Below are 20,763 nucleotides of genomic sequence, written 5' to 3' on the forward strand. Positions count from 1 at the left end.
TGCGCTTTTTTCTTCATCCTTCTGCGGATGCCGCTCAGACAGCGGCCACCACGCGTTGCCTGCGTTTGGGTGGGTTGCAGGCAGAGAACAGGCAGTTGCCCGTCGTTGCAGCCAGTGCTGGAGACAAAAGGCTGCAAATCTGCGCGACTGCCTAGTGGGGAGCTCTGCTGTAAGCAGAAATGCAATGAAAAAAAAAAAAAAAAAAGAGCTCAATCTGAGCAGGAGCTTCAAATCCCTCTGCCACCCTTGGGATATCTGGTACTGGTGGTCCCAGCTGGGGTTCCCCCAGTGCCTGCCCCAGTCAGCAGCGCACACGGTCTCTCTCTGCTCATCACTGAGTGCAAGAATGGCTTTTAAGTCAGTTAGGAAAAAACTTGGCTGATTTCTATGTTAGTTGCCTATTTCTGTTCCTAATGCTGCAAAGTGCACACGTTACTTTCCCCACACCATTACCTTTTTTCCTGCATTTCCACTGCATTAAAAGCCCTTTCCCATAAGACAGGAGCCAGCAGAGTCCCCGCCTGAAGCAGGCTCTGCCAGCTGGGCTCTGCAAGACCTCAGAAAGCAACCCAAGAAATAACTGCAAAGAAGGAACAGCCATTTAAAAGCCAGGTGCGTGCCTTCTCGTACTTGAGGCTCCGAAGCAAATAAAACAAGGGCAAACCACAACAATAAACAAGTATTGTGGTTCAACCTGATATTCATTTCAGCAGCACAGCTCAAACTGGCAGCAAGGTTTTTGGTGGATGGTCATTAGGTGAAGGAGAATGGGAAGCACCAATGCCCAAAATTCAGTTTTTAAAGTCTCTGAGAGCAAAGCAGCAGCTGACTTCAATGGAACAAGACCATGAAAAAAGGTCCCTTGTTTCCTTTTACACCACCACCGCAGCCAGCGGGTCCTGCTCACCAGCCAAACATGGGAAGAAAGAGTGGGAGAAGAGGAGTTTCCCATTCTTAGGCTGAAGCTGTCCCATCCTTTCCTCGCCCAACCCAGCAGCGGGACACACTACAGAGAAGACCCTGAGATCTCGAACACAGCCTGAGGAATACAGCCCCTGAAATTATCCCTTCTTCCACATCGCCCAGCCCTCCCTCCTTTCTCATCACACTCTTCACTACACACTACTTAGCAAAATAAATGGCTACACTCTCAGCACACAGCTATGTAACGGCTGCTCGGCTTGCTAATGGTCTCTGGTTGCAATGCAGCAGCCACAGGGTTAAATCATCTTTGGCAGCTCCAGGAGCCGTGCTCAAGCACGGATAGATAGGGTACAGGCAGAGCAGCAAGGATGTCTGCAACCTGGAAAACCTGGCTGTGATCTTTTTGTAGTCTGGGCCACCCACAAGGTGCCAAAGCACGTCAAGGTGGTGTTTGCCCTCTTGCTTCTCACCCTTGGAATAAAAGCAGGACCATAAATATTCTGTGTATGTCTTAAACATCTTACCGCTGATTCAAACGCTAAGTTGAACAGCTCTTGAAAGCACGGCCCTGCTCCCACCATCTGTAGCAACTACAAGCTGCAGCAAATGCTGCCAGAGCCGCTGTATCTCCCCAGCTACGTACGATGGGAGAAAGACACCGCTGTGGGCTGGAAAACCAGGGAAAAATGCTGCGAGTTTCCCCATACACAGCAGCTGTCAGTGGGACACGGCCACGTGCAAGGAGGGTGCAGAACAAACCGCCATATGTGCCCCAGGGCTCCGGTGCCAGGCAAGCTCTGCTCCCCGCGCCCGCTCTGCACCCAGACTGCAGGAGGAGCAGACCCTCCGCAGCGCCTGCTGTACCTGCTTCTGCCCAGCCTGACCGAGGGAGCCTGTCAAAGCTGGCCAGATGGGCAAAATTAGAGGGGAAAAAAAAATAAATCTATGGAGAGCATTTCTGGGTGATGTCTACAATAATGACAAGGGGCTCTCGTCAATTAAGTGCTAAGTCCCTGGCCTTTCTAAGGATTAGGCTTTTTCTGTATCACCACATTTCCTTATAAAGAGCAGTTGCTCGTTGTAACACTTCCATTTTCTTTTTATTTTTCTATGACTGCAACATGCCTTACACAGGTTCTCTGGAAGCCAAGATGATAGTCAAGCAAACTAGAGTTTGCTACCTGAATTTGTCTGTTCAAACGACAGCTTCGGGAAGTGGCATTTGACAGCAAGGATGCTGCCAGGAGGGTTGGTTGTCCTGGACCTCTTCCCAACGCCGCCACCGCCGCCCAGCTGGGTGACCGTGGGCAGAGCCCTGCGACCTCCTCTACCAGCCTACAAGGTAAGAGTGACAATCGCTTCCCAGGACACCAGTGTGTAGTGAGGCTTAATTAAAGTTGAAAAGCACTTCAAGCTCCTCAGCACAAGCTGTTCTGAATAAGAAACGCTATAATGACAAGGTGGTTACAGCAGGAAGGAGCCTTGAAGAGGGACAGTGAGGCACAGCAGTGGCACAGTGGCTGAGAGAGGTCACCGGGACCACCCACATCTTAGCCTGGCTTCACCACGGATCCAGCCTCAGGTGAGACCTGAGCTCCTTGTGCTGCTGGGGAAAACCATCTTCAAATGCAGAGCGACCATCTCATTTCCTAACAGAGACTGCCCGAGCCCACCATGCATCCCAGCAAAAGGCTTCCCAAGCAACACCATGGGGTAAAAAAGGACTTGAACACAGCTGAAAACACTTCCTTGCCCCTCCTGTGGTCTGCAAGGTCTCTTGTCCCTGTTTCGATGACAAAAATCTCTCTCTGGAGCATCAGGGTGACACTGGTCCCGCACAGAGCGGCTGCCCCAGCTGAGCTGGTGCACTGGCACCTCTCGCGTCTGGTGTGAGCTCCAGCGACAGCAACCACATAGGGTGAGGGACACCATCCCACGCCATGCCTCGGCGTGCCCGAGGACCGAGCTCTCAGGGCTCCTTTGTCCCAAGGACCGGGCTCATGCCCGAGTCTCCCGGCGGTGCTGTTATCCCAAGGTCCCTGACTGCGGATGCTACGTATCCGCGGTCTTCCCCTGTATCCTTAAGATAAACATGTCCTTCACTGTAGTCACCTACTCCATCATACACTCCTATCAAATGAGCCTTGCTAGCTCGTAAATTACTGTGCAAACCATTCCAAACAATAAAGGCAATTTTACTTACTGAACCATTAAATTTACATACTTAAATTAGACTCAACCAGACGTTGAGAGGGGACGTCTCGCGGCCAGACAAACAATGAATTTAGGGAAAGAGCTGCCGTGTACTTCCCCACCTCTCACATGAAATTAATGAGCTGCTTCAATTTAATCATCATTAAAATTACATCTTTATTTAGTTACTTAGCAGAGTTTGACTCACTGCGTGGTGTGGAACATGGAGTAATGCCTCCAACATCAACCCTTCCACAGAGGGGAGGCAGGGAGGAGGTCCATCCCCCCAAAATGCCCTTTGCACCTCTATGCAGCCACACTGGGTATGTGTGTCAAGATCCCAAACCATTCTCCAGGGCTTATTACTAAGGTAAAACAAGGAGGGAAGAGAAACAGCAAGTCAGAGTAAATTGAGAAAATAAAGTCTGGGATTAGCCTGAGATGGGTTTGAGACAGGCAGAAAGGCACATTACATCTTTAGATGGTACCAACAAATGGGAAGCTCTTGCAGCATTATTGGTCTCAAAGTTCAGCGCACGTGGCATGGAGAAACTCATGAGGAAAGCAAGAGTTTGAAAGAAAAGCATACAGGGATATAGAGACAAGGAGACAAGAGCGACGCCTGATCTCACGTGCACGTGCAATTTGTTTTGCATTTGCTCCCCCCCCCAAACACACACATAATTTATTCATCTCAAGATGCTCCCGTGCAGTTGCAGGGGGAGGGCAGCACTGCGGGGCAGTCTCCGGGCGCTGCAGACCCAGCCTGGCTGTCCTCTTTCCCAATTTCACAGCACCCAGCCATGCCCAAAACCATGCCACGCACGTCCTGAGACACAGGCGAGAGCTCACAGCCCATAAATCCAGTTGAACGAGGGCTACGACAGCCACCAGCACTCAGCTGGGTACCAGAAAGTTATCAACAAGCACCAGGGATTTCTGGGGACAGCAGCAAAGCCTCTGAGCGTCCGTGGGGACAGGAGGAGGGATCAAACTGGTGGGGCCAGGCGGCTCATTGGGGAAGGTCCAGCACCCTGTGCCTGGGGACCTGCCGCCTCTCTGCAATATTGAGGAGTTGTGTAAGGAAGCAGAATGAAGAGATTACGGAGCCCTGTGATGTAAAGGAAACCAGTCCCTACTGTACTGGGCATAACACGTGCGTGTAGTAAGAGATGGAAAGTTTCTGAAGCAAAGAGCTCCTCACAAAAGTAGGAGGAAGAGAGAGATACTCCAGCCCAGAGACAAAGGTACCTGCAGTTCACCCAAGGTCACTCAGGATGTCAAAGGCCTAGCGAGGTCGTCTTCAAAATCAGCAATGGGCTACAAAAACACAGACCTCTCAAATAATTTTCATCCCAACAGACAAATCCTCACTCCAGCTGCAGACTTCAGTGATCTCCATGGCCTCACTCCTGTTTGATGCTGATGCGAATGAGCAAGATTAGACCTTAATGAGTTACACTTGGAGACAGAAAACAGTGGGAATCCCTCTTCCCCCATGGATGCACACAGCTCTGCATGGATGGAGCACATCTACATTATTTCCATCGGAAAGTCTTTGCTTCCTTTCAGCTCATTTAATTCACTCCTGCTCCAGCAGCGAAGGGAGATCAGCTCCCAACAAGCCCATGATGACACCATGGATAACGCTAACTCCTTTCCAACTGAGAAACAAGGGATACCTCCAAAGCCATGTTTACGTGGCCCGTGATGCCATCTTCCAGCTGCCAGCAGAACCACTGGCCTTGCGCAGCAGCTCTGGAGCTGCTGGCCATGCCCTGCGCTGTGCGTGCGTGCAGAGCGGGCACTGGGCGTGCACACCAATTCCATCGCGCGCACACACACACTGGGGCTGGGCACAGGGCTGGGAAAGGGATGCCCACGGCTGTGACTGCTGAAACCAACCCAGCTCTTGAGTGGGTGCTTCAACGTCAAAAAGCAGAAAAGGAAGAAATAGTCAGGACTTATTTGGTAGGGCTACAGATAACAGCTACGTATTTTAGTTGCTACCTGCAAGCTCTGTTTTCCCTTTGATCTCTGCACAAGTCAGGTACTGGCAGATGTCACGTGCCACCGTGCACCGTAGCGAGCAGTTGGACCTCAGCTCACATGGTGACCCCAAAACTGTAGCTCAAGCAGAAACATAAGGGGTTTTTTGTTTGACATCCCTTATGGGTGGCATCTTTCTTCAGGCAGGGAAGGTAAAAATTAGTTATGTATAGTGGGAAACAGCACTCACACCTGAAAGCTCGCTGCATTTTTAAAAAAAAAAAAAAAAAAAGCCCACAAAAGAGTAAACACCAAACTGCCAACTGCTTTTTACCGTCTGTAAATCAAAATACACTTTGGAAGTAAAAACTCCCAAATTATACCAGGCAAGGTGAAACGTTAACCCACGAAGAGTGGAGATGGCAGTAACAGGGATGCACAGACTAGAGCCAAAGCTACAGTTTGTCTACATTAAAAATGCAACATCAGCAGAGGCGTCTGAAAGAGTCATTTATCAACTCCTGGATTAGAGAGACGTCTTAAAGTAAGTGCACCATTTATACGCACATATGCACAAATTGTCTGCTGAGGAAGGAGAGGAGAGCTGCAGTCTTTGTGCCTTGGAAGTTTCTCTCTAGTCCTCTGGGTAAACGTAGGGCCAGAATGACATTAGGCATGGAAAATAGGAACCTTGCGCATGGTAACAGGGGGTACAATTCATGTGAGCAGCCGGGACGGAAAGTAATCTAATGCTGCAATTTCAGAGAAACAATATAGAGTCACTCACATACATCATGATTAATGGCTGGATACCATAGTGTGAAAACCATTTAAAAAATGGCATTTTTGTCACTGACAATGTTACACATATAGTAAAGGTCATACATGATAAGAGCATTATCCATATTTCTTCTGCAAACATGCTTAACCTTGTAGAGCACAATTCCCTGGAAGATTGGTGATCCATCTCCAGCTGCAAACTGCGCTCTTCAGAACCTGAGAAGGCCAATTTTACATTTATATCACACTCATCCATGCACACGCAGGCTCTGGGAAGCCTGCACGCCTTTCGAAGCAGAAAGGGATGGAAATATTTCACAGCAGCACCTGCTCCGGGCTCTCCTCCCTCCACCTTGTCTCTGTCTGTCACCTCGTGCTGGAGCTGGTGCTGGGCTCCTTGCTGCAGCCGTGCTGGAGACCCAGTTGCCTGCAAACCCCCTCTTCTAAAGTCTCCTTGAGGGGGTCCTTTGGCACCTTCTGGCCACAGGTACGCCCCACCAGTGGGTCTATACACACCAGTGGGGCTCGTCTCTGGCTATGTTTAGCAGTGAGCAGTCAGTAGCTGGTTGACCAGCTGCCTTCTGCAGAGAAACCTCATCCCATTCAAGGATGACTGCCTTGGAGACTGCCTGCAGAAAAGCTCAGAAGACTCCACGGAGTAGACATTTACTTTTTTGAGAGCTGTCTTTAAAGCACACAAATCCCTTCCAAAGGGTCAGCTCAGTCCATGAAAGAGCTCCAGGCACGGGGTGAGACATTTCAGATCGAAACCCAGTCCGACCTTTGCCACCAACTCAGAGCCCACACACCTTCTGAAGCCCGCATGGCTTGCCGTATCCTTTTCTAGTTCAATCCACAGCTTGCATCGTCCAGACTTGCTGAAACCCGTGAACACCGGTGCCATGAGCCTGAGTGCACCCCTGCCTTCCAGCTGCTGGAGGCTTTGGGCGTCTCGGCTGAAATTTGGAGGCGCAACAAGGTGCACAACATATTTTTCCAGCAGATTATGTGACCCTCAGGAAATCCCACAGAAAGTGGCACTGAACTGTATACGTGCCGTTGTCTGCTGGCTGACACACAGTGGCAAGGGCAGCTTTTCCAACATGCAGTCACATATCTACCCATGTTCGCATGAGTATTCACTGTCTGGCCACACCGTGCTCTGCCCATCTGCCTCTCAGGGTCCTTCTCCTGCTGGAACTGAGCTCTCCTGATCATCCTCAGGTCTAGCTGCAATTCAGGGTTACACTCTGCACAAGATCTTAAAGACATTGTACCAAAATGTAATTATTTCTCTATAAAATAAAACCTCTGCGTGAAAAAATATTTGTGTGGTGAGATCCAGCGTAAGGCTCATTGCATCGGTTTAAAACTCTACTTTAAGCACCTCTGTGATGCCTCACCTTGAGCAGGGGTCGGGTACAAGGACAAGGCTGTGTTCACCGAAGGATGCCGTTATTCATTAGCGGGGCACGCGAAAAAACACCAGAGCAACAACTAAGACAGGATAAGCGGCAACACAGTTCGCCACCTCTGCACGCTGAATCTTTGCTACCAAATAAGTACCACTATAAAAAGCGCAGGGACGCTATGACCCCTTGCAGGGGTTGGGTGAGTGGGAGGCAGGATCTCTCCTCCATCACTAGTTCCTGGCCCCCCAGCAGATCGGACCTCCCTTGGAGAGGAGGGCATGATCTCTCTCCAGAGGAATTTCCCCTGTGGGAGACGCTGGAAAACGTTACGGAAGGAGATGGGAGCTCAGTGCCTGGCGTCCTCGTCCTGGGGCAGGGAGCCCTGCCCCTAGCTGGCTGCAAGACGGGGGCTTGGAGCACCCCAACGCTGCGCAGCACGGCCCCGGGTTCAGGGCAAGCGGGTAACCACCTCGGGGGGACAATTGCCACCCGGTGATTTTTATATAGCTTGGAAAAGCATGACCTAGATGTCCCCAATTGTCCCACACCTCCCCAGCAGCTGAGGGGGGGTCAGGCCCTCACGCTGCCCCCCGGTGCGAGCAGCCCGGGGAAGTGGTGAGGCATTGCAGGGAGAGCTGCCTGCGCAGGGGCGATGGAGGGGACATTTCCACACCGGCACTTGCAGCTTGTCAGATCGGCTCGTGCTTTCTTATGTGAACTATGCTCAGGGTGGGAAAGCTTTTCCCCAGAGTGGTTTGCAAAGACTGGCTGGACCAAATTATTCTTCTCATCATGAATGCCTCTCTCTGAGCCACTTTACCCATGCAAATACTCAAATGTTATTAATATGAATGAATGCATCTTGTCTTGGGGTGTCTCATGGTAGGAGCCATTTCAGAAACACTGGGAGGGTGGAGGGAGGAGGAAATACAATTGAGCAGCCCTGGTTGCATCTGTCCTATTCCTCAGATGACAATTTCTGTCTCCCAGGAGCGCCACAGACTAGAGGCACTCACAGATTATACATCATTCAGTCTTTTGCTTTGCGAAATTAGCTTTCTTAGCAAGGAAACAAAGGATTTGCTGTATTGGATCAGTCTACCGACATGTCTGCTGCTGCATCCAAGCTCTGATACTTAAGAAACACGGCGGCTCGGCTCTCCTCTCCTCTCTGCTGTGCTGGCCAAGTCCCTGCCCGGGGAGCTGCGTGCACAGTCAGAGATTGCTTCTGGATTGCCACAGAAATTCATTCGAAGCTCAGTAGCATGTAGTTTAACTTCTCTCTTGATTTTGCCATCTTACTTACCCACAAACAGCCAACATTATTTAGTCCTTTTAAAAACTCAGCCGGAGCGTTTATCTCAATAAGCGCCTTCAGCACTGCCCGCCGTAAAGCCAACTACATGTGACATAAAAGGAGGGTTTCTTTTTACTAGTTCAAAATTTACTGCCCTGGACGGTTTACTTTATGGCTGTTAATACAATGAAAGCTTTTGTAAAGAGAGGCTGGTGCTGGGGGATCAGGAGCGCAGGAGCTAGCAGGAGACAAAGATAACAGTCTGTGGCTAACGCAAGGGCTTCGCGTGCCCAGCCCGGCGGGAAGACCATAACTCATAACACATTTAACGGCACGGGTGAGGAGAGGGACTGCCAAGAGCATTCCCCAAAGAGGTTCACGGCGCAGACCGTCCCCATCGGCTCTACCACGGTGGGTGATGGAGCGCAGCGGGTACTGCTGGGGCCGTGCCTCGGTGCCAAAGGCAGCAGTGGCTTTGAATCCTTCCCCTCTGATGCAAATCAAGAGGGGGGATGAAGGAGGCTTCTTGGCCAGGCAGTGCCTCCTGTTCCCCATGGACCCAAGGACAGGGTTTGCAGCCAGGGAGAAATATTAAAGGCGATACAGAGCGCCGGGTCTGCAAACAGAGGCTAAGCAGACAGGTCTGTGACCTGGGAAATGCCAGTGTCTGCCACGTCAGCAACAGCCTCTTTTTGCTTGACCTTTAACTCCTCCCACCCCAAAACAGAGCACACAAGTCACCTTGCTGTGTTTGATGAAGCCTCGGGTCAAACTTCTAGCCAAAGGCACGGAGAAAAGGTTTCTTTTGGGATGAACGCCACACGCTGCTGCCGGGATGAGCAAACGTGGGCTGTGCAGCAGCAACCTTGCCTTCTCGCCATGTGAACACGGGCACTGAGAGGGCACAGCGGGGTGGAAATCTGCCCCCCTTCAACAGCAGACCTGCTTCAGGGGGTCCCTGTCTCCAGTATTTGCAATAAGAGAAGGAAACCTTCCCAGTTGCACGCAGAAGGGAAAACTTAGCATCTCAAACACAGATCCAATCTCTAAACCAAAACCCATGCCCTGGGGCTCCACACGATCGCTGCCCATCCCTACCCAAAAGGCAGAGCAGCCATTCAGGACTCCGTGAGAGCACGCGTGCCCACGCACCACCTAACCATACGACTCCGCGTGGACCAACACTCGCGAACACGTGCAGGGAAACCTCCCCGAGCCCTTGGGCCGCATCTGTGCTCGGTGTACGGTAACGCACGCAGCGCATGAGCGTGGCTGGGTCTCAGGGCACGTGGAGGCACACGTATTTTCCATCAGCTACATCCTCCCCACAAGACCGGAGTTAAGTGCTGAGAGTGCTCTCTGCCATCTTTTGTGAGCTGAGAACCAGGAACGCTGCATAAATCATTATTCTTGCTAATTACCAGGAAACATCAAACAAGACAAGCATTTTACTCCTCATCACTGAATTTTGTTATGCTAATTAGAGTTGTATAAGCTGTTGCTATTAAACCTGGAGAGTCAGAAAAACATTTGCATTAATACCCACAAAGCTGCATCAAAACCTAGTTATTAGTATTTCAATGAGGTTCAGGTTATGGGGAAGCTGCTGCCATTTCAGGGGCTGGTTTGTTGTTTTTAAATCCCGCTGTGAGCGAAAATATAAATAAATCCAGGGTGAGGCCTCATGCAGACAATAGTTCTTTTAAATGGGGAATTAAAAAAATAAGTAAACTTTGATCAGGAGGAGATATAAACGGGAGGGGGAGAGGGGGAGCACAGCAGCGCAGAGATTTTGTTGCTCTATATACAGTGCTGCTCAGCCGAGGGCTCCGACTCTGTAAGTGTCGACGGCGGATGCCAGGCTGGACTTTGCTTTTTGGATTTCTGAGTCCCCAGCTGCTCCCAGGTCCTTCGCTTGATCTGGGGGTTTGGGGTTTGAGTCTCCAAAACGCAGCTGGGAACAGGAGCTGGCTTGTACGCTGGCTCCTGCCTTCGCGTGAGAACTGCTGTCTTGGTGCAAATCACCCGTTCAGAGCCTGCCTTCGCTTACACCTTGCCCATCATCCTAAAAACCAGGAGGTCTCACTGGAGGGGTGGGGGGCAGGATTTCTGGTTACCAAAACGCACGCGACCAAGACACACGTCTAAACCTTCGTGGGGAACCGACTCTGTAACGAGAACTGGCAATTCCTTCTTTTTAGTGCCAATCACAGCAGCCGAGCGTTTCATCTGGAGATCTCGCAGCACTTCAGAAAGGCAAATTATTCCCCCACATGCCCCTTTGATACAACAATTATCGTCATTTGATGCTTCAAATACATCCAAAAAATTTAGAGGAGTCCAAACAGGCGGCTTGTGAGCAAGGGAAGGGGTACTTTAACCCCTTAGCTCCTAGTGCTGGAGTATCATTTTGGTGAGCTATTTGCAAAGGCAAACACACACACGTTATTATTTCCATCGCAGGGAGGTGCTGGTACCCACGTGAACCAGTATCGCAGCAAACCTTGTGCAGCACAGGGAGGCTGTGACATCTCCGGACGCAGCAGAGGGAACCCATCGGGGAAGGACCTGGGGTATAATTTGAGTTTGGAGCGAGCATCCTTACCCCAAGATAACGCCGCGGGTGTTCGAGCACCGCGTTTGACCTGTGTAATAGGCAAGCAGGCTGTCCTTCTTGCCAGATGCTCAGAGCAGACTTCATCAATTAGCAGGCTCCCTGGCCCCTTGGCTCAAGCCACAAAACTCCCTTTGCCTGGCATTTATTTCTCAGTAAAGAGCAGACCCTATTGACAGCTGGCTGCGGCTTAAATAATACATCTTGAGCTCTCTCTATAACCCATGGTGTTATTCTATTGATGGGGCTACAAGTTATCTGTTTTTAACAGACCATTTGTCACCGACTCCTGGAGAGGGAGAGCCATTTGCTCTCTCACTGTATATTTCTATCAAAGAAGAAGGAAAAAAAAAAAAAGAAAGAAAGAAAAGGATTTCTTCCATTTTCTCGTTCTGGTGGAAACATGCAGGTGAATTGAGTAGCAGTGTGAAGGAAGCGGTGCTTCAGTAATGATGAATTACGGTGGCAGCACCGCGTGCTCCATCATTTTGCTGATGTGGAGGAACCGGGATGCAGAGCACAGCCTGTCCCACGCTGCCGTTACACACCCGCCCTGCGCCGAGCGGGCGCTCGTACCAACTGCACCGACCTGCGGGATGTGCGGGGTGAAGGACCTGGCCCAGGGCTACACCCCGCTGCCCCAGAGCCAGACCACATCGCAGGCTCGCTGTGCACCCTCAGCATCAGCCTTTCCAACTTTTGGGAGCATCGGGTGCTTCGCCTTCTCTCCAGCCTCATTTCCCTCTGCATGCACCCAAGAAAATAAACCAGAGCACCTTTGCCTCTAGAAGACGATGTTAAGGTCTCACTCCCTCTACCTCAATCCAAACCAGCGCCCGAAGAAAAGCCAACCACACAAGCCGCATGCCACCGTCCCACAGGACCTGTTCTAACGCTGTGTCCTCCCTAATCACAGGCAGATTAAAAAAAAAAAATCCACATCAGCCACGCTACGGTAAGGAGAACTCTAAGAAGGATGAGGAAAATGAAGACACTGTGAAATGCAATAGATGTCAACTTCTACATATTTTTTAATTTCATCTCTTACAAGCTTTTTGGAAGCTAACATGATTAAGTTCTTCACACAATTTATTAGCATCGTGTTGGAAATCCAGCAGTATATTAGACTGTCTGAGTAATCCAATTAGTAAAATGTATTTATTTAACCAGAATATTAGCTGCACACAATCCCAAATGAAGTAAAGTCCCTGATCCTGGGGTTCCTCTCACTTCTCGGAATTCATTTACCAGCTACAGAAAGGTTTACTCTAATGAAATAAATATCAGCCCTATGCTTTTGGAATAGTACAAGAAAACCAATCTTGCTGCTCAGCTAACAGCTGCTTGGGGGTTTTTTTTGGTTTTTTGTTTTTTTTTTTCCCCAGCAGATACTGATGGCACACAGATTTCACAGCAGCATAAAGGGTTTTCTGGCTTTTCCACCTTCCTCTCACCTCAGCCCCAGGAACATCCCCAAATCCCCCATGCCCAGCTGGACTCACACTCTTTACAACTATCAAATCATTCCCAAAATTAAGAAATTTTCTTATCAGTCAGCAACCCACATACCAAAGTGGACCTCATACCCTCTTTACCCTGATTTGCAAGAGCTTTGAAATAACATCGCTGTGGGAAGCGAAGGCTCTCCAGCACTTTTTTTCTCTCCTAATGAAGGAGCTGAGTGACAGCCCCCGAGGCTGGATGGCTGACACGGCCTCGGCAGCATCCCCGCCATGCTCACGGACCGGCCTGACTCAGTGCTGAGCTAAAGGGACCGTCCTGGGAGCACTCCCTGATGTGTGACGGGTTTTTCTGGGGTATTTTAGGGATTTTTTTTTTCTTTTTTTCCCCCCTCCTTTTATTATTACCTTTAACGCAGCCGGCTCCTAACACAACAGCATCCCTACCTAGGGCTCCTGGCCACAACCGCAGGCTGTCACCACCGGGGTGACTCTCCCAGCCCGCGGCACCTCGGAAGGGCGAGCCATGCCGTGCAGCCGCCGCCGGCGCGAGGAGAACGCCCAGTGCCACCGCGGCACTGCCGGGAGACTGCTGCCTCCGCAGCCCGCCCCGGGGAACGGCTCGCTGTTGACCGATGGTGTTTTTCCAAAGCCGCTACTCCAATTTATCTTCATTAATTGGCTTGCTTAATTATTTTACTCTGCGAGCGGCGGCAGGAGATTCGGTCACGAACAACAGCGAGGAGGCGTGATGCAGCCAGCCGAGTTTGCCGCTCTGCCCCTGTCGCTGCCGGGCAATCCCGGCGTTGCGGGCGGCTTTCGGCATTTCCTCTGGCTTCTCGGGTCTGGGCCCGAGGGGAGCCGCAGACGGGGTCAGGGGAGCCGCAGCCACCTTTATGCTTGTCTTCTCCCATCCAGACGGGGGGGGAACAAAAGGCTTGGGGTAATGCAGCATCCCTGGACGGGCACCCCAGGAACCCAAAATCTGGGATTTTGGGGAGTCTGTATGCGCCGCTTGAGCACGCGAAGGCGCAGAAGGGATGGATTTGCCTTACTTGCTCATAACACGTTTTTTCCTCACACCTCGTGGAGCAGGACCACAGCCTCCATCTCCCTGCGCTGCTGCAGCAGCTCCTGTGAGAAGACTCTGAAAGCCGCAATGGCAAAGCCACATAGAGAAGGAAGGGACTAACGGCCGGAGTTAATAATAGACATCATTTGCAACGCGCCTCCAAAAAAAATGAACATCCTGAGGCAAAAGATCTAATTTTGTGTTTCCTTTCAGATCCTCCGCTGAACACAGCCGGCGCTGGAGGAGGGAAGGTGTCTCCACCAGCAACTCACTCGGGCTCGGTGTGTGAGTGCATGTGATGCTCATTCACATGCAGAGAATTTGAGAGAGATCCTCCCATTAACGCAAAAAAGGAATTACCCATGTAATCTTGAGATTAACAGAGCCCAAGGAATTATTTACATTTCCTAAATGAGAGAAACTCTATCAAGTGGGTAAGTCAGAGGTGGGGAGTCCAGGTGCGGGAGGGAGACGCGCTACCTGCATCCTCAGGAGCCACCGTCATTGGCCTTCTTGAAAATGAGTTCACCTGAGGTTGCACAAATATTTGGTGTCTTTGGACAAAAGCTGCTGCTGTGCAAAGCAGACGGACTGACGCTGTCCTCAGGCTCACTTCCAGGCAGGGAGTCATGCAAACTTCAGCCCCCAAATCTGTGCCCACAGATCTTCTCTGCACCACAGGATGCGACTCCTCATTCTCCATCAGCGATTACAGCAGCAGTAGGAATAATTAAGACCAGTTTCTTACATTTCTTACTTAATTTCTCTTGCAAAGTCTCTCCTACAACAACCTGCGTCCCCTCGGCAGCGCCAGTGAGACTGCTGGCTGGGGACACAGACCTGCTGCCTCCCTGGTCACACTGAGCATCGCTGGCATTGACACCACCATCACGCTTTGAAATCAGGCTCCAGCCCCCCAGCGCATTGCCCACACCGTGCTTTTCAGGCTTTACTCATCAAACGCTGCAGTGACAGGCGGCAGAGCCCTCAGAGCCCCATCTTCTCCCAAATGCTATAATATTCATAATAATCACAGCAACAACAACAACAGTTACAATAACCCTCCATCCTTCGCACACCAGACGACGATGAGTCAGACTCCATTTTCAAACTAAGACATCTCGCGTGCTATTCTCCCTCCCCTCCAGACTAATAGCTGACAATGTATGCCTTCCACATTAATGATAAGGGTTCAAGGGGAAAGAGACTGCTCTCCCGTTTCGCTGACATTACACTCTCCTGTGTACCCACCAACATACCCTAAGGCAACAGAACTAGTAATAGGTTCCTCTAACTGCCTCCTGCATCAAATTTGACACCGGGTGCTTTCTTCTCCTTTCCCATCGCTCACCTTATAACTCTGTCATCATCATTGATTTTGACTTAAGGAGAGAGAAAAAAAAAAATAAAACCAAACCCAACAACCTAACCCTCTCGCCCTGCTCGTACAGCACCAGGGTGGTGAAGCACAGCTGCTGCGGGGACTCGGAGCGGGGAAGAGGCAGGCTAAGGGGACCGCTTCTATTTTGTCTGTGTCTCAGTTGTGGAGGGACCGAGGAGCAAGCCGGGAGCGTTTGCTGCACCCAGCAGACTGGGTTTGCAGTCCCGGGATGCTGTTGCTGGCTGTGGGGATGTTTCCTGGATAGCAAGCAGCACCGTTCGGGTGCTCAGTGGCTTTTTGCACTGGGCTCATCCTTCCACTGAAGTCAGGGTTTGTTTGTTTTTAGGCAGCACTCCTTTCCCCTCTTTCTGTCTGCCTTCCAGAGAAAAGATAGCGGAGTGATCTCCATCTACCTCTGGACTACGCCACTCCGCACAGCGAAAGCCCCGCTGTACCTCCCCTCATTCTGCACGTTGCCATCGGCAGCAGAGGTGACGCTCGGCCCCTGTGAGCTCCTGGCAGTGGGAAGGGGTGAGTGACGGCTTCACCAAGGAGGTGTGAAGGTCCCTTCCTAGGGCAACCCTGGGGACAGTGACAGGTACGATCAGAGAAGGGAGCTGGGCTCCTGTGCCAGCACCGGCTGCTTTCCGGCACGACGCTGCCAGGAGATAACTGGGTGCCACAGCCAGTGCTTGTCTTCTGCGGCCACGTCCTAAGATCTGGATTATGAGGGGGTATAACAGTGCTGGAAGGTGAAGGGACTTGTGAAAATCCCCCAGCATGGGGCAATCCTACCTACCGCAGCCCCAAGAAACCCTTCCTGAGCGATCTGGGAAGGCAGCAGGCTCCTCCTGTCTCGTTTCTTAGCAGATACCCAGAAGCGAATCCCCAGAGTGCAGCTGACCCGCAGCTGGTGTTTTCTTTGATTTATGTCAGAGCCTATTTACGTCCTCTGCTTAAAACAATCCAGTTCATGTCAGCGGTAAATGGAACTGTGTACCATCCAGCAGCTGTTTGGCTGCTACCTGAAATGAGTTTCACTCCAGTTCTTATCAAGCAGAAATCCTTTTAATCATCAGAACTGCCACAGCCTCGTTGGAGCTGTGATGGCATGGTGATTATAACAGGGGAAGGCAGATTGCAAGCCGGGGACATGGCGAGAGCCCTGGAATTGCTGGTGATTTTCTTCCAGGGCCGCAGCCACTTTGGACACAGCCACACGTGTAAATGAGGGTTGGGCTTTGGTGGTGGAGAGCAGTCCACTGCAGACCTGGCCACCAGACTCGTTACAGTGCAAACGCTGGAAGCCACTAGACTTGCTGATTTTGAAGCTCTTGCTATTAATAAATCCAATAGAGCAAATGGGGACCAGTTCAGGAAAACCCCAGAAGAGATGGGAGTCTGAATCCGTGCTGCAGCCCTTACACCCTGACGAGTGTCCTACTGAAGGACTTAACTAACGAGGCTGTTGGCGGCAAGCGGGGATGCTGCACGAGGAGCGGGGAACGTTTGCCCAAGGCTATTCTGAATTCATTAAAGAGGATGGTAAGAGCTGGGCTGCTCCACTCAGGGACCCAGCACGAGGCCACATAACCTGCTCGTCCCACCAAAAACTAATGATCACAGCTTGACTAGCGAGTATCAGACGCTCTCAACACGCTGCTTGCAAACAAGCTGCGAACCACAAGCAATTCGAAGGAATTATTTGGGAAATAATTCTAAATAATGAATGAATGGAGAAAACTGCAAGCTGTTTACAGATAACTCACCCGCAGAAAAGAGCTGAATTTGCCGAGTAGATGATTCACTATTGATTATTTCCCCAGCCCTAGCTGTAACCTTATTTAAAGCATTAATTAAGACAAGTCTTCATAGTTCAGCATATTCTAATCTGTTACAGGAGAAAGAGCTCTCGAGAGCTCAGCACTGCCCTCCTGGAAGGAAACCTGGAGATTCACACCCTGCTCCTGGCTCCTGCCTGGCCAGGGAGGACGTTTGGGGACACCGAGCAGAGCTGAGCACCAGCCTGTCCGAAACCCAGCGACATCCCTGACAGGCGATGGAAAAACATTTCAGCAGGCTGTGGGTTGGCGCCGGTGAGTGCCTGGGTATGGCAGGGGAACACGGACTCCTACCTGGCTGTTGGCTGGATTTCAAATGGGACAGCTGCCTCTTGGGATAAACCCTTTAAAGACAGCCAAGGCAATCTGCCTATCCCCGCGGACGGTTGCCCTCAAATGACCTGTTGCCAAGTCTGCCCCGATAACAATACATCAACACGTGCTCTAAAACACGCCCCAAAACAACACCGTCTGTGCCCCTTGTGCCACCCAGCCCTTCAGGAAGGCCTGCGCTGCTCCCCCGGGGTTCAGCTCTGTTTGCAGCCCCCACAGCAGCTCCTGGAACCAACAGGGTGCCCACACACAGCCCCTGGGCTTATATCAAAAAAAAAAAAGGAACCTGCCTTTCCTTTTTGTTATATCAAGTGACAGCTGCGCCTACCACTACATCTGCAAGGCAATGGCGCACACGTGTAAACGCAAACGCATTGGCAACCAGTCTGCTCTTCAGCCAGCGACTGGCAGCCGTATGTACATCTCACTGACAAGAGCACAACTTCAGCCCGTGCGGACGGCACGTTACTGAGCAAGCGTCCAGCTAATGAAACACAGGATTGTGTCTTCAGTAATGCATGAGCATGAAAATCCACCACAGCAATCCAATCCAGCAGAGCAAGATTTCCAACTCAGAACCCAGAGGAATACGGCTCACGATGCTGAGGGGAAGGGGCAAGTTGTTGCTCTCCAGCAGTGCTCCCCAAGGTGGATTTGCAGCCTTGTCTGCTCTGCAGAGCCGCCGATGCCCTGCCCGTCACCCCAGGACTGCTTGCACAGCACTCTCCAGGCATATGCGTGCTTGCTTTCCCCACATCCTGAAGAAATGAGGATATGATAACCTGGCGCCTAACTGAAGCTAAAATACGCTGTCTTTCAACCAGTTGATTAGCTCAGCATTGCCCAAAGCATGTTTGCATCATTTCTGGATGACTTGGAGTATAAGTAGAGCAAGTTAGCATCTGCATTAAGCAAGCCCGGTATACAACTGATTGCTGTTCTTATAACTTTTTTCCTGAAAGAAAAGCTCAGGCAGTGACGTCTTAACCAGCTCCGAAATCCAGGTGACTGATGACTCTGGTCTTCTTAGCCCATTTCCATGTCCACTGTGAACCTCCCCAACTTCTCCCAAGAGTTGTCCTCAGTTCGCATGGGTGCAGTTTGCCAGCGGAGCCATCAGGCCCTTTCTCCCCACTCAGCGCTATTTGGCATGGGGCTCGCTCAGCATCACATCATGGTCAAGCCACGACCAGCTGCACGGGCCACACAGCCCTAACTTATCCTAATTTATCCACAAAGATTAAAAGCAAGATTCCAGTACGAGCCACTTTCTCCCCCATCAGATGCAATCAGCCACAAGCTCTGTCTCACAGGGCTGAGCTTTGAGGTAAGGTTGGACTTGACCACTAACCATGGAAAGATAGCAGGAGAGGAATTAAAAATTCAAATAAAATATAGCATAATCAGCTGAATCTTAGCTACGTGTCCAGATTTTTAACAATTTCAATGCTTCTACGGACTGTTTTGGGCACATAATGAAAATTATTTTATACCGTCTTTGCAAGAAAGCCTTTTCAAGATTGCAAACATTTGAAATAACCATTTGAGTGACACATGGCACAACATCTGATTTCTCCTAATCCAGGTGTTCAAGCTTAACCCTTCAGGGTGACCACATGGAAGCAGGTAATACAACATCGTTCACAGCTCCATTATTTTTTATACACACAAATGTGGGATGGAGCCTATTTCCCATCCAGTACGTTCATTAAAAGGATGCAAAAAGGGGAAGAAAAGAAAAGCTCAGTAGCTCACTGTGACTCTATCTATATCTCAGTCTCGTGACCAGCAGTGGAAGTCACACACTGCCCTGGTCTCACCACCCCCTCGTATGCCAGGTGGGCAGTATGGTGCTGAGCTGGTCACAGGTGGTCACTCGGGTATGACCCACACACATGTGCGTGCAAGCTGCTCTGCCAGCCCCGTGCATGAGCCCTCGTGCCAGCACTGGAGTAGGCTGAGAGGTCTGCATTGAACTTGGCTTTGGCTAAGCAATGACCATGCCAGGCCAGCCTGTCTCCTCCTGATGAAGTCCTGCATGGTTGCACAGCTCATCATCAAACTTACAAGCAAATACATTTCATGGATATTGTCTGAAGCAAAATCCCTACCTGCTCTTGACTCCTTCAAAGGCTGTTTTCTGGTAAGGGCTTATCTGATGGTTTATCCTTCGCTGAAAGACAGAAAAAACCCAAAGAACAAATGCTTGTCAACCATCAGTTTGGTTAGAAAGGATGGGATGCTCCTACATAGGGAGAAAAGATGCATTCCATGTTTACTTTCATTACTCTCCATTACATGCAATACACACTTAAAAACTTGCATAATTCTCTCCACCCAGTTCATTTTATTTTTCCATTTATCATACTCTTGTGTCTCCATGAGTAAGTATATTGCTAATTAGGACAGAGAAACAGATTAAGTTAAAATGAGTAGGTCTCCTTGTTGGCACTGTTGCTTTCCCTGTCTCTCTCCAATCCCAAATCAATCCAAATCTTTTGGGGAATTCAAGCAAATTGGCACTAACATGGATCTAATGTGCTCTTCAAAAAAAAGATGTATGAGAACTAGAAACTGTGTGAGGAAAGGCGACCAACACAATGAACGATGCGGAACAGCTTTTGCAAAAGGGGAGATGCAAAAATCGCACGTGTGTGCCACTGCCACGTACTCTTCAACAGACAAGCCTTGCAGTTGTGTGCTGTAGACGTTATTTCGCTTGGCTGAATTTCCTTTAGTTTGTAAAATAAGTGTCTTTGCTATAGGAGCAGAGTGACCTGCGTCCATGTCCTCTGTCACTGCAAAGTTCCCGTGTCTGAATTTGTTGCAGTGTAAAAATGGCGAGTTTCATTTCCAAGCTTCTGCATTTCCCAGCCAAACCCGGTTTGGTTGGTGAAAGGCAGAGATGTTGGGAGCCTGCTTGTATGTCCTCACTGCTACAGAGCCTTCTCGTGAATGTCTGTGGAATGCAGACATACTTAGTAGAGTTCATTGTGATATAAAATGATGCTACATCTACTTGTCTTTATTTACAGGAATTTCTAGGGAACCTGGACAATAAAACTTGCAAAAGCTTCATTAGGTTCCCATTATGCTTTATTTGCTCCACTTCTAAAACCTAGCACTACCGTCAGATTTGGTCCCATTATTTGGGAGCAATTCTGTGGGAAGAAGCCATCGTCCATGAATTCCACACATGGAAGCAATCCAGGAAAACCCACTCCAGCTTCTGGCTGAGGACCCTTTTCACCATTCCCTCAGCACATTAAGAAATATGCCAGTGGTTAGTACAACTGATATTGCTGCCAACTGGAAATTTCTAGGCCTAAAACCCTCCATGAAACAAATACCTTGGCATGGGAGCGAGTTTTTTGCACCAGATGGACCCCCTGGTCTCTTGGTAAATCCAGTTCTTAGGCTTTGCCACAAAGAGGCTTAAAAATAATTAGCAGATTTTTTTTTTTTTT

General features: G+C 50.1%; 1 protein-coding gene across 1 annotated transcript in view; it reads right to left on the reverse strand.

Annotated features, from left to right (window-relative positions):
• The window catches only part of TNRC6C (trinucleotide repeat containing adaptor 6C), a 214,776-nt gene extending 195,312 nt beyond the window's left edge, over positions 1-19,464 (reverse strand). The window contains exon 1 of the mRNA XM_054846203.1: positions 19,408-19,464. The gene's annotated coding sequence lies outside the window, so the exon portion shown is untranslated. The remainder of the gene's footprint in view (positions 1-19,407) is intronic.
• Positions 19,465-20,763: the final 1,299 nt, after the last annotated feature.

This window comes from Grus americana, chromosome 18 (genome assembly GCF_028858705.1).
Source record: "Grus americana isolate bGruAme1 chromosome 18, bGruAme1.mat, whole genome shotgun sequence".
Taxonomy (NCBI): domain Eukaryota; kingdom Metazoa; phylum Chordata; class Aves; order Gruiformes; family Gruidae; genus Grus; species Grus americana.